Source organism: Triticum aestivum, chromosome 7D, assembly GCF_018294505.1.
Source record: "Triticum aestivum cultivar Chinese Spring chromosome 7D, IWGSC CS RefSeq v2.1, whole genome shotgun sequence".
Taxonomy (NCBI): domain Eukaryota; kingdom Viridiplantae; phylum Streptophyta; class Magnoliopsida; order Poales; family Poaceae; genus Triticum; species Triticum aestivum.
Genome location: NC_057814.1, coordinates 522,350,429 through 522,364,385, shown reverse-complemented (window position 1 = coordinate 522,364,385; position 13,957 = coordinate 522,350,429).

Sequence of the window (13,957 nt, the reverse complement as noted above, 5' to 3'; positions counted from 1 at the left end):
ACTGTAACGATCATAATGGTAAGCTAACGAATGGGTCTTGTCCATCACATCATTCTCCTAATGATGTGATCCCGTTCATAAAATGACAACACATGTCTATGGTTAGGAAACATAACCATCTTTGATAAACGAGCTAGTCAAGTAGAGGCATACTAGGGACATTCTATTTGTCTATGTATTCACACATGTACTAAGTTTCTAGTTAATACAATTCTAGCATGAATAATAAACATTTATCATGATATAAGGAAATATAAATAACAACTTTATTATTGCCTCTAGGGCATATTTCCTTCAGTCTCCCACTTGCACTAGAGTCAATAATCTAGATTACACAGTAATGATTCTAACACCCATGGAGTCTTGGTGCTGATCATGTTTTGCTCGTGAGAGAGGCTTAGTCAACGGGTCTGCAACATTCAGATCCGTATGTATCTTGCAAATCTCTATGTTTCCCTCCTTGACTTGATCGCGGATGGAATTGAAGCGGCTCTTGATGTGCTTGGTTCTCTTGTGAAATCTGGATTCCTTTGCCAAGGCAATTGCGCCGGTATTGTCACAAAAGATTTTCATTGGACCCGATGCACTAGGTATGACACCTAGATTGGATATGAACTCCTTCATCCAGACTCCTTCATTTGCTACTTCCGAAGCAGCTATGTACTCCGCTTCACACGTAGATCCTGCCACGACGCTTTGCTTAGAACTGCACAAACTGAAAGTTCCACCATTCAATATAAATACATATCTGGTTTGTGACTTAGAGTCATCCGGATCAGCGTCAAAGCTTGCATCAACGCAACCATTTACGACGAGCTCTTTGTCACCTCCATAAACGAGAAATATATCCTTAGTCCTCTTCAGGTATTTCAGGATGTTCTTGACCGCTATCCAGTGATCCACTCCTGGATTACTTTGGTACCTCCCTGCTAAACTAATAGAAAGGCACACATCTGGTCTGGTACACCGCATTGCATACATGATAGAGCCTATGGCTGAAGCATAGGGAACACCTTTCATTTTCTCTCTATCTTCTGCAGTGGTCGGGTATTGAGTCTGACTCAACTTCACACCTTGTAACACAGGCAAGAACCCTTTCTTTGCTTGATCCATTTTGAACTTCTTTAAAACTTTATCAAGGTATGTGCTCTGTGAAAGTCCAATTAAGCATCTTGATCTATCTCTATAGATTTTGATGCCCAATATATAAGCAGCTTCACCGAGGTCTTTCATTGGAAAACTCTTATTCAAGTATCCTTTTATGCTATCCAGAAATTCTATATCATTTCCAATCAACAATATGTCGTCCACATATAATATTAGAAATGCTACAGAGCTCCCACTCACTTTCTTATAAATACAGGCTTCTCCAAAAGTCTGTATAAAACCATATGCTTTGATCACACTATCAAAACGTTTATCCCAACTCTGAGATGCTTGCACCAGTCCATAAATGGATCGCAGGAGCTTGCACACTTTGTTAGCATCCTTTGGATCGATAAAACCTTCAGGTTGCATCATATACAACTCTTCTTCTAGGAATGTAGTCTTTACATCCATTTGCCAAATTTCATAATCATAAAATGCGGCAATTGCTAACATGATTCGGACGGACTTAAGCATCGCTACGGGTGAGAAGGTCTCATCGTAGTCAACTCCTTGAACTTGTCGAAAACCTTTCGCAACAAGTCGAGCTTTGTAGACAGTAACATTACCGTCAGCGTCAGTCTTCTTCTTGAAGATCCATTTATTCTCGATGGCTTGCCGATCATCCGGCAAGTCAACCAAAGTCCACACTTTGTTCTCATACATGGATCCCATCTCAGATTTCATGGCCTCAAGCCATTTTGCGGAATCTGGACTCATCATCGCTTCCTCATAGTTCGTAGGTTCGTCATGGTCAAGTAACATGACCTCCAGAACAGGATTACCGTACCACTCTGGTGCGGATATTACTCTGGTTGACCTACGAGGTTCGGTAGTACCTTGATCTTAAGTTACATGATCATCATCATTAACTTCTTCACTAATTGGTGTAGGAGTCACAGGAATAGATTTCTGTGATGAACTACTTTCCAATAAGGGAGCAGGTACAGTTACCTCATCAAGTTCTACTTTCGCCCCACTCACTTCTTTTGAGAGAAACTCCTTATCTAGAAAGGATCCTTTTTTAGCAACGAATGTCTTGCCCAACAGTCTCCTTTGGGTATCCTATGAAGACACATTTCTCCGATTTGGGTTCGAGCTTCTCAGGTTGAAGCTTTTTCACATAAGCATCGCAGCCCCAACATTTAAGAAACGACAACTTTGGTTTCTTGCCAAACCACAGTTCATAAGGTGTCGTCTCAACGGATTTAGATGGTGCCCTATTTAACGTGAATGCAGCCGTCTCTAAAGAATAACCCCAAAACGATAGCGGTAAATTAGTAACAGACATCATAGATCGCACCATATCTAGTAAAGTACGATTACGACGTTCGGACACACCATTACGCTGTGGTGTTCCGGGTGGTGTCAGTTGCAAAACTATTCCGCATTGTTTCAAATGAAGACCAAACTTGTAACTCAAATATTCTCCTCCACGATCAGCTCGTAGAAACTTTATTTTGTTGTTACGATGATTTTCTAGTTCACTCTGAAATTCTTTGAACTTTTCAAATGTTTCAGACTTATGTTTCATCAAGTAGATATACCCATATCTGCTCAAATCATCTGTGAAGGTGAGAAAATAACGATACCCGCCGCGAGCCTCAACATTCATCGGACCACATACATCAGTATGTATGATTTCCAATAAATCTGTTGCTCGCTCCATTGTTCCGGAGAACGGCGTTTTAGTCATCTTGCCCATGAGGCATGGTTCGCAAGTACCAAGTGATTCCAAAAGTCCATCAGAATGGAGTTTCTTCATGCGCTTTACACCAATATGACCTAAACGGCAGTGCCACAAATAAGTTGCACTATCATTATCAACTCTACATCTTTTGGCTTCAATATTATGAATATGTGTATCACTACTATCGAGGTTCAACATAAATAGGCCACTCTTCAAGGGTGCATGACCATAAAAGATATTACTCATATAAATAGAACAACCATTATTCTCTGATTTAAATGAATAACCGTCTCGCATCAAACAAGATCCAGATATAATGTTCATGCTTAACGCTGGCACCAAATAACAATTATTCAGGTCTAAAACTAATCCCGAAGGTAGATGTAGAGGTAGCGTGCCGACCGCGATCACATTGACTTTGGAACCATTTCCCACGCGCATCGTCACCTCGTCCTTAGCCAATCTTCGCTTAATCCGTAGTCCCTGTTTCGAGTTGCAAATATTAGCAACAGAACCAGTATCAAATACCCAGGTGCTACTGCGAGCATTAGTAAGGTACACATCAATAACATGTATATCACATATACCTTTGTTCACCTTGCCATCCTTCTTATCCCCCCAATACTTGGGGCAGTTCCGCTTCCAGTGACCAGTCCCTTTGCAGTAGAAGCACTCAGTCTCAGGCTTAGGTCCAGACTTGGGCTTCTTCACTTGAGCAACAACTTGCTTGCCATTCTTCTTGAAGTTCCCCTTCTTCCCTTTACCCTTCTTCTTGAAACTGGTGGTCTTGTTGACCATCAACACTTGATGCTCCTTCTTGATTTCTACCTCCGCAACCTTTAGCATTGTGAAGAGCTCGAGAATTGTCTTATCCATCCCTTGCATATTATAGTTCATCACGAAGCTCTTGTAGCTTGGTGGCAGTGATTGAAGAATTTTGTCAATGACACTATCATCAGGAAGATTAACTCCCAGTTGAATCAAGTGATTGTTATACCCAGACATTTTGAGTATATGCTCACTGACAGAACTATTCTCCTCCATCTTGAAGCTGTAGAACTTATTGGAGACTTCATATCTCTCAATCCGGGCATTTGCTTGAAATATTAACTTCAACTCCCGGAACATCTCATATGCTCCATGACGTTCAAAACGTCGTTGAAGTCCCGGTTCTAAGGCGTAAAGCATGGCACACTGAACTATCGAGTAGTCATCAGCTTTGCTCTGCCAGACGTTCATAACATCTGGCGTTGCTCCTGTAGCGGGTTTGGCACCTAGCGGTGCTTCCAGGACGTAATTCTTCTGTGCAGCAATGAGGATAATCCTCAAGTTACGGACCCAGTCCGTGTAGTTGCTACCATCATCTTTCAACTTAGCTTTCTCTAGGAACGCATTAAAATTCAACGGAACAACAGCACGGGCCATCTATCTACAACAACATAGACATGCAAAATACTATCAGGTACTAAGTTCATGATAAATTAAAGTTCAATTAATCAAATTACTTAAGAACTCCCACTTAGATAGACATCCCTCTAATCATCTAAGTGATCACGTGATCCAAATCAACTAAACCATGTACGATCATCACGTGAGATGGAGTAGTTTTTGATACGTCTCTGTCGTATCTACTTTTCCAAACACTTTTGCCCTTGTTTTGGACTCTAACTTGCATGATTTGAATGGAACTAACCCGGACTGACGCTGTTTTTAGCAGAATTGCCATGGTGTTATTTTTGTGCAGAAATAAAAGTTCTCGGAATGACCTGAAACTTCACGGAGATTATTTTTGGAAATAATAAAAAATACTGGCGAAAGAATCAAGGCCATGGGGCCCACACCCTGTCCACGAGGGTGGGGGCGCGCCTACCCCGCTGGGCGCCTATCCCCCTGGAGCTCCACCGACCTCAACTCCAACTCTATATATTCACGTTCGGGGAGAAAAAAAATCAGAGAGAAGGATTCATCGCGTTTTATGATACGGAGCCGCCGCCAAGCCCTAATCTCTCTCGGGAGGGCTGATCCGGAGTCCGTTCGGGGCTCCGAAGAGGGGAATCCGTCACCATCGTCATCATCAACCATCCTCCATCATCAATTTCATGATGCTCACCGCCGTGCGTGAGTAATTCCATCGTAGGCTTGCTGGACGGTGATGGGTTGGATGAGATTTATCATATAATCGAGTTAGTTTTGTTAGGGTTTGATCCCTAGTATCCACTATGTTCTGAGATTGATGTTGCTATGACTTTGCTATGCTTAATGCTTGTCACTAGGGCCCGAGTGCCATGATTTCAGATCTGAACCTATTATGTTTTTATGAATATATGTCAGTTCTTGATCCTATCTTGCAAGTCTATAGTCACCTACTATGTGTTATGATCCGGCAACCCAGAAGTGACAATAATCGGGACCACTCCCGGTGATGACCCTAGTTTGAGGAGTTCATGTATTCACTATGTGTTAATGCTTTGGTCCGGTACTCTACTAAAAGGAGGCCTTAATATCCCTTAGTTTCCAATAGGACCCCGCTGCCATGGGAGGGTAGGACAAAAGATTCCATGCAAGTTCTTTTCCATAAGCACGTATGACTATATTCATAATACATGCCTACATTACATTAAGGAATTGGAGCTAGTTCTGTGTCACCCTATGTTATAACTGTTGCATGAATAATCGCATCCGGCTTAATCATTCATCACCGATCCAATGCCTACGAGCTTCTCACATATTGCTCTCTGCTTAGTTACTTTACCATTGCCTGATGACCCACAAGTATAGGGGATCTATCATAGTCCTTTCGATAAGTAAGAGTGTCCAACCCAACGAGGAGCATATGGAAATGATAAGCGGTTTTCAGCAAGGTATTCTCTGCAAGCACTGAAATTATCGGTAACAGATAGTTTTGTGATAAGGTAATTTGTAACGGGTAACAAGTAACAAGTGTAAATAAAGTGCAGCAAGATGGCCCAATCCTTTTTGTAGCAAAGGACAAGCCTGGACAAACTCTTATATAGAGAAAAGCGCTCCCGAGGACACATGGGAATTATCGTCAAGCTAGTTTTCATCACGCTCATATGATTCGCGTTCGTTACTTTGATAATTTGGTATGTGGGTGGACCGGTGCTTGGGTGCTGTCCTTACTTGGACAAGCATCCCACTTATGATTAACCCCTATTGCAAGCATCCGCAACTATAAAAGAAGTATTAAGGTAAACCTAACCATAGCATGAAACATATGGATCCAAATCAGCCCCTTACGAAGCAACTCATAAACTAGGGTTTAAGCTTCTGTCACTCTAGCAACCCATCATCTACTTATTACTTCCCAATGCCTTCCTCTAGGCCCAAACAATGGTGAAGTGTCATGTAGTCGACGTTCACATAACACCACTAGAGGAAAGACAACATACATCTTATCAAAATATCGAACGAATACCAAATTCACATGACTACTAATAGCAAGACTTCTCCCATGTCCTCAGGAACAAAGGTAACTACTCACAAATCATATTCATGTTCATAATCAGAGGGGTATTAATATGCATAATGGATCTGAACATATGAACTTCCACCAAATAAACCAACTAGCATCAACTACAAGGAGTAATCAACACTACTAGTAACCCACAGGTACCAATCTGAGGCTTTGGGACAAAGATTGAATACAAGAGATGAACTAGTGTTTTAGAGGAGATGGTGCTGGTGAAGATGTTGATGGAGATTGACCCCCTCCCGATGAGAAGATCGTTGGTGATGATGATGGCGATGATTTCCCCCTCCCGGAGGGAAGTTTCCCCGGCAGAACAGCTCTGCCGGAGCCCTAGATTGGTTCCGCCAAGGTTCCGCCTCGTGGCGGCGGAGTTTCTTCCCGGAAGCTTGCTTATGATTTTTCCTCGGAAGAAAGACTTCATATAGCAGAAGATGGGCACCGGAGGCCTGCCAGGGGGCCCACGAGGCAGGGGGCGTGCCCCCACCCTCGTGGCCAGGGTGTGGGCCCCCTCTAGTATTTTCTTCGCTCAGTATTTTTTATTCCCAAAAAAGACTTCCGTGAAGTTTCAGGACTTTTGGAGCTGTGCAGAATAGGTCTCTAATATTTGCTCCTTTTCCAGCCCAGAATTCCAGCTGCCGGCATTCTCCCTCTTCATGTAAACCTTGTAAAATAAGAGAGAATAGGCATAAGTATTGTAACATAACGTGTAATAATAGCCCATAATGCAATAAATATCGATATAAAAGCATGATGCAAAATGGACGTATCAACTCCCCCAAGCTTAGACCTCGCTTGTCCTCAAGCGGAAGCCGATAACGATAAATATGTCCACATGTTTAGAGTTAGAGGTGTCGATAAAATAAAATACGGACATGAGGGCATCATGATCATTCTTATAACAGCAACATATATTGATATTGTCATATGATTTCTTATGCTCAAGTAATAATCTATTCACAATGTTAAGTATGAATCAGAAAATTCATTGAGAACCAACAAACTATAATCTCAGTCATTGATGCAATTGCAATTTATCATAACATCGGAAAGAGTCAACATAAGAGCTTTTCAGCAAGTCCGCATACTCAACTATCATTTAGTCTTTCACAATTGCTAACACTCACGCAATACTTATGGTTACGGAGTTTTAATCGGACACAGAGAAAGATAGGGGCTTATAGTTTCGCCTCCCAACCTTTTACCTCAAGGGTAATGTCAACAATAATAGTTCATGCTAACATACATCCAATTGGATATATATATCGGGATCTTTCCAACACAAGGTGCTTGCCAAAGGATAAAATATAAAAATGAAAGGTGAAGATCACCATGACTCTTGCATAAGGTAAAAGTAAAAGATAGGCCCTTCGCAGAGGGAAGCAGAGGTTGTCATGCGCTTTCATGGTTGGATGCATGAAATCTTAATGCAAAAGAACATCACTTTATATTGCCACTTGTGATATGGACCTTTATTATGCAGTCTGTCGCTTTTATTTCTTCCACATCACAAGATCGTATAAAGTTTATTTTCTCCACACTAATAAATCATACATATTTAGAGAACAATTTTTATTGCATGCACCGATGACAACTTACTTAAAGGATCTTACTCAATCCATAGGTAGGTATGGTGGACACTCATGGCAAAACTGGGTTTAAGGATATTAGGAAGCACAAGTAGTATCTCTACTTGGTGCAAAGAATTTGGCTAGCACGAGGGGGAAAGGCAAGCTCAACATGTTGGATGATCCATGACAATATACTTTATTTCGGATATAAGAAAACATAACCCATTACGTTGTCTTCCTTGTCCAACATCAACTCTTTAGCATGTCATACTTTAATGAGTGCTCACAATCATAAAAGATGTCCAAGATAGTATATTTATATGTGAAAACCTCTCTTTCTTTATTACTTCCTATTAATTGCAACGATGACCAAAACTAAATTTGTCAACTCTCAACAACTTTTATTCATCATACTCTTTATTGTGAAGTCATTACTCTCCATAAGATCAATATGATCTCTTTGATTCTTTTTATTCTTTTCTTTTTCTTTTATTGCCTCAAGATCATAGCAAGATAATCAAGCCCTTGACTCAACACTAATCTTTATTATATATAGCTCACGGACTCGATTACATAGAAGGATCATAAGGCAAAACTCAAAACTAAATCACACTAAAACTTTATTCTACTAGATCAAGATATTACCAAAAGGATCGAACTAATAAAAAGGGTAAAGATAGGAGTGTGATGGTGATACGATATCGGGGCACCTCCCCCAAGCTTGGCAGTTGCCAAGGGGAGTGCCCATACCCATGTGATTATGTTCTTTCTTCGGAGGTGGTGATGCGATATTCTTGGCGATGATGCCCTTCAGGATACGATTCTCTTCCTCGAGCTTATTGACTTGTTGCTTGAGATCCATTACTTCCTTGCGGAGCTTACCCGTGACGGATAAAGCTCCTTGCACCCATGGATGTTGCATAGCTGCGGGAGAACAAGTAACACTCTTTTTCATATTTTCATAAGAGAGAAATTTAACATTGGAAGGGATGACCGAGGTTGGAATGGTGAGCTCTGTAGTTCCCCCATCGTGTATCCGGCTCAGAAACGGGAAGTGACTTCTTGATCCTCCTCCATGGCATCTATCCTTTTCAAGTCAGCCTCCATCTCTTCCTCCGTTGATGGCCCAAAGTGGTCAGCATCACTGTTTGCTCTTGGTCCCGGTGTCGGATTAGACACCCGGCTCTCCCCGACTAACTCTTGAGAAGACATCTTGCTCTAAATCTGCAACAGGAATAGCTCGAAACAAAAACAGGGGATATTTGCGTGGTACGATGGTCAAAACCTTCGGGAGATTATATAATGAATTTTTTCCGACCAAAAGAAGTATCGTGCAAGAAAACGGAGTCCGGAGGGCACACGAGGTGCCCACGAGGCAGGGAGCGCGCCCAGGGGGGTAGGGCGCGCCTCCCACCCTCGTGGAAGCCTCGTGTCCTTCCCGGACTACTTCTTATTTTCCTATTTTCTTAAATATTCCAAACCGGAGAAAAATTGCCATTAGAACTGTTTTGGAGTCGGTTTACTTACCGTACCACGTACCTATTCCTTTTGGGAGTCTGAAGCGTGTTGGAAAGTGTCTCTTATGTATTCCTCCGGGGTTACGGTTTCAACAACATTGGTTTCAACATTTATAGGATTACCTTAGATATAATGTTTGATCCTTTGACCGTTCACCACCTTCGGATTTGTGCCTTCGAAGTTGTTGATTTTTATGGAACCGGAACGATAGACCTCCTCGATAACGTAAGGACCTTCCCATTTAGAGAGAAGTTTCCCTGCAAAAAATCTTAAACGAGAGTTGTATAGCAACACATAATCACCTACATTAAACTCACGCTTTTGTATCCTTTTGTCATGCCATGTTTTAACTTTTTCTTTAAACAACTTGGCATTCTCATAGGCTTGGGTTCTCCATTCATCAAGTGAGCTAATGTCAAATAGCCTCTTTTCACCGGCATGTTTGAAATCATAATTGAGCTCTTTAATAGCCCAATATGCCTTATGTTCTAGTTCAAGAGGTAAGTGACATGCATTTCCATAAACCATTTTATACAGAGACATACCCATAGGATTTTTATATGCAGTTCTATAGGCCCATAATGCATCATCAAGTTTCTTGGACCAATTCTTTTTAGATCTATTAACAGTCTTTTGCAAAATTAATTTGAGCTCTCTGTTACTCAATTCTACTTGTCCACTAGACTGCGGATGATAAGGGGATGCAATTCTATGATTAACATCATACTTAGCAAGCATTTTACGAAAAGCACCATGAATAAAATGTGAACCACCATCAGTCATTAAATATCTAGGGACTCCAAACCTAGGAAAAATAACTTCTTTAAGCATCTTAATAGAGGTGTTATGATCAGCACTACTAGTTGGAATAGCTTCTACCCACTTAGTAACGTAATCAACAGCAACTAAAATATGTGTATACCCATTAGAGGAAGGAAACGGTCCCATGTAATCGAAGCCCCATACATCAAATGGTTCAATAACAAGTGAATAATTCATAGGCATTTCTTGACGTCTACTAATATTACCAATTCTTTGACATTCATCACAAGATAAGACAAACTTACGGGCATCTTTGAAGAGAGTAGGCCAATAAAAACCGGATTGCGATACCTTATGTGCAGTTCTATCTCCAGCGTGGTGTCCTCCATAAGCTTCGGAGTGACACTTGCGTAGGATCTGTTCCTGTTCATGCTCAGGTACACAACGTCTAATAACACCATCTACTCCTTAATTCTTTATAAAGATGTGGGTCATCCCAAAAGTAATGTCTCAAATCATAGAAAAACTTTTTCTTTTGCTGGTATGTGAAACTAGGTGGTAGAAATTTAGCAACAATGTAATTAGCAAAATCAGCATACCATGGAGCAGTACGAGAAGCATTTATGATAGCTAATTGTTCATCAGGAAAGCTATCATCAATAGGTAGTGGGTCATCAAGAACATTCTCTAACCTAGACAAGTTGTCTGCAACGGGGTTCTCAGCTCCCTTTCTATCAATAATATGTAAATCATATTCTTGTAGCAAGAGAACCCATCTAATAAGTCTAGGTTTAGTATCCTTCTTTTCCATAAGGTATTTAATAGCAGCATGATCAGTGTGAATAGTTACTTTAGAATCAACAATATAAGGTCTGAACTTATCACAAGCAAAAACAACTGCTAAAAATTCCTTTTCAGTAGTAGCATAATTTCTTTGGGCATTGTCTAGAGTTTTACTAGCATATTGCATAACATTTAATTTCTTATCAACTCTTTGCCCTAGAACAGCACCCACAACATAATCACTAGCATCACACAGAATTTCAAAAGGTAAATTCCAATCAGGTGGCTGAACGATAGGTGCGGAAATCAAAACTTTCTTAAGTATTTCAAATGCCTCTACACAATCATCATCAAAGACAAAAGGAATATCTTTTTGTAATAGATTAGTCAGAGGCCGAGAAATTTTTTAGAAGTCCTTAATGAACCTCCTATAAAAACCAGCATGACCCAGAAAACTTCTTATACCTTTGATGTCCTTAGGACACGGCATCTTTTCAATAGCATCAACTTTAGCTTTATCAACTTCAATACCTTTTTCAGAAATTTTATGTCCCAAGACAATGCCTTCATTAACCATAAAGTGGCATTTCTCCCAATTCAAGACGAGATTAGTTTCTTCACATCTCTGCAAAACTCGATCAAGGTTGCTCAAGCAATCATCAAAAGAGGATCCATAAACGGACAAATCATCCACGAAAACCTCACAAATCTTTTCACAAAAGTCAGAGAATATAGCCATCATGCATCTTTGAAAGGTAGCAGGTGTATTACATAAACCAAAAGGCATACGTCTATAAGCAAAAGTACCGAAAGGGCAAGTAAAAGTGGTCTTTGCTTGATCATCAGCTAACACAGGTATTTGACAGAAACCAGAGTAACCATCTAGAGAGCAAAAATGTGTATGTTTGGATAATCTTTCTAGCATTTGATCAATAAAAGGCAAAGGGTAATGATCTTTTTTAGTAGCTTTATTTAATTTGCGGAAATCAATTACCATCCTATAACCTGTAATAATTCTTTGCAGGATCAATTCATCTTTATCATTAGGAACAACAGTAATACCTCCCTTCTTAGGGACACAACGGACAGGACTTACCCACTGACTATCAGCAACGGGATAAATTATACCTGCCTCAAGGAGCTTTAATATTTCCTTTCTTACCACTTCTTTCATCTTAGGATTTAGCCGTTGTTGGTGATCAATAACTGGTTTGGCATCTTTCTCCAAACTTATTTTGTGTTGACATAGAGTGGGACTAATGCCCTTAAGATCATCAAGAATCCAATAGCAGCACGGTGCTTCTTCAGAGTTTTCAATAATTTCTCTTCTTCATGCTCTGAAAGGTTAGCACTAATAATAACAGGATATATCTTCTTTTCATCAAGATAAGCATATTTAAGAGTATCAGGTAATGGTGTAAGCTCAAACACGGGATCACCCTTGGGTGGAGGAGGATCCCCTAGGATTTCAACAGGCAAGTTGTGTTTCAGAATAGGTCCCTGTTTAAAGAATACTTCATCTATTTCCCTTCTTTCATTCATGAACATATCATTTTCATGGTCTAGCAAATATTGTTCTAAGGGATCTCTAGGAGGCACGGCAATAGAAGAAAGACCAATAATTTCATCTTTACTAGGCAATTCTTCATCACGGGGTTGTCTACTAAATTTAGCAAAATTAAACTCATGAGACATATCACCCAAACCAATAGTAACAACATCCTTTTCGCAGTCTATCTTAGCATTAACAGTGTTCAAGAAGGGTCTACCAAATATAATGGGACAAAAGCTATCTTGTGGGGAACCAAGAACAAGAAAATCAGCAGGATATTTAACTTTCCCACACAAGACTTCAACATCTCTAACAATCCCAATCGGTGAAATAGTATCTCTATTAGCAAGCTTAATCGTAACATCAATTTCTTCTATCTGAGCAGGTGCAATATCATGCATAATTTATTTGTATAAGGAATGAGGTATTGCACTTGCACTAGCACCCATATCACACAAGCCATGATAACAATGATCTCCTATTTTAACAGAAATAACAGGCATGCCTACCACAGGTCTATGTTTATCTTTAGCACTAGGTTTAGCAATTCTAGCAGTTTCCTCACAGAAATAAATAACATGCCCTTCAATATTATCAGCCAAGAGATCTTTAACCATAGCAATATTAGGTTCAACTTTAATTTGCTCAGGGGGTTTGGATGTCCTAATATTACTTTTGTTGACTATAGTTGAAGCTTTAGCATGATCCTTGATTCTAACAGGGAAAAGTGGTTTCTCAACATAAGCAGTAGGAACAATAGGATCATTATAAGTGATAGTCTTTTCTTCAACTTTAATAGGTGCAACTACTTTTACTTCAATGGGAGGATTATATTTAAACCACTTCTCCTTAGGGAGATCAACATGAGTAGCAAAGGATTCACAGAAAGAAGCTACTATCTAAGAGTCAAGTCCATATTTAGTACTAAACTTACGGAAAGCATCGGTATCCATAAAAGATTTAACACAATCAAACTTAGGTGTTATACATGACTCCTTACCTTCGTCGAGATCCCAATCTTCAGAGTTGCGTTTAATTCTCTCCAATAAATCCCATCTGAATTCAATAGTCTTCATCATAAAAGAACCAGTACAAGAAGTATCAAGCATGGAGCGATTGTTGTCAGAAAGCCGAGCATAAAAATTTTGAATAATCATTTCTCTTGAGAGCTCATGATTGGGGCATGAATATAACATTGACTTAAGCCTCCCCCAAGCTTGAGCGATGCTTTCTCCTTCGCGAGGCCAACAATTATATATAATTATGATCACGATGAACAAGATGCATAGGATAAAACTTCTGATGAAATTCCAATTTCAATCGCTTGTAGTCCCATGATCCCATATCATCACATAGCCTATACCATGTCAATGCCTCTCCCTTCAAAGACAAAGGGAAGACCTTCTTATTGATAACATCATCAGGCATACCTGCAAGCTTAAATAATC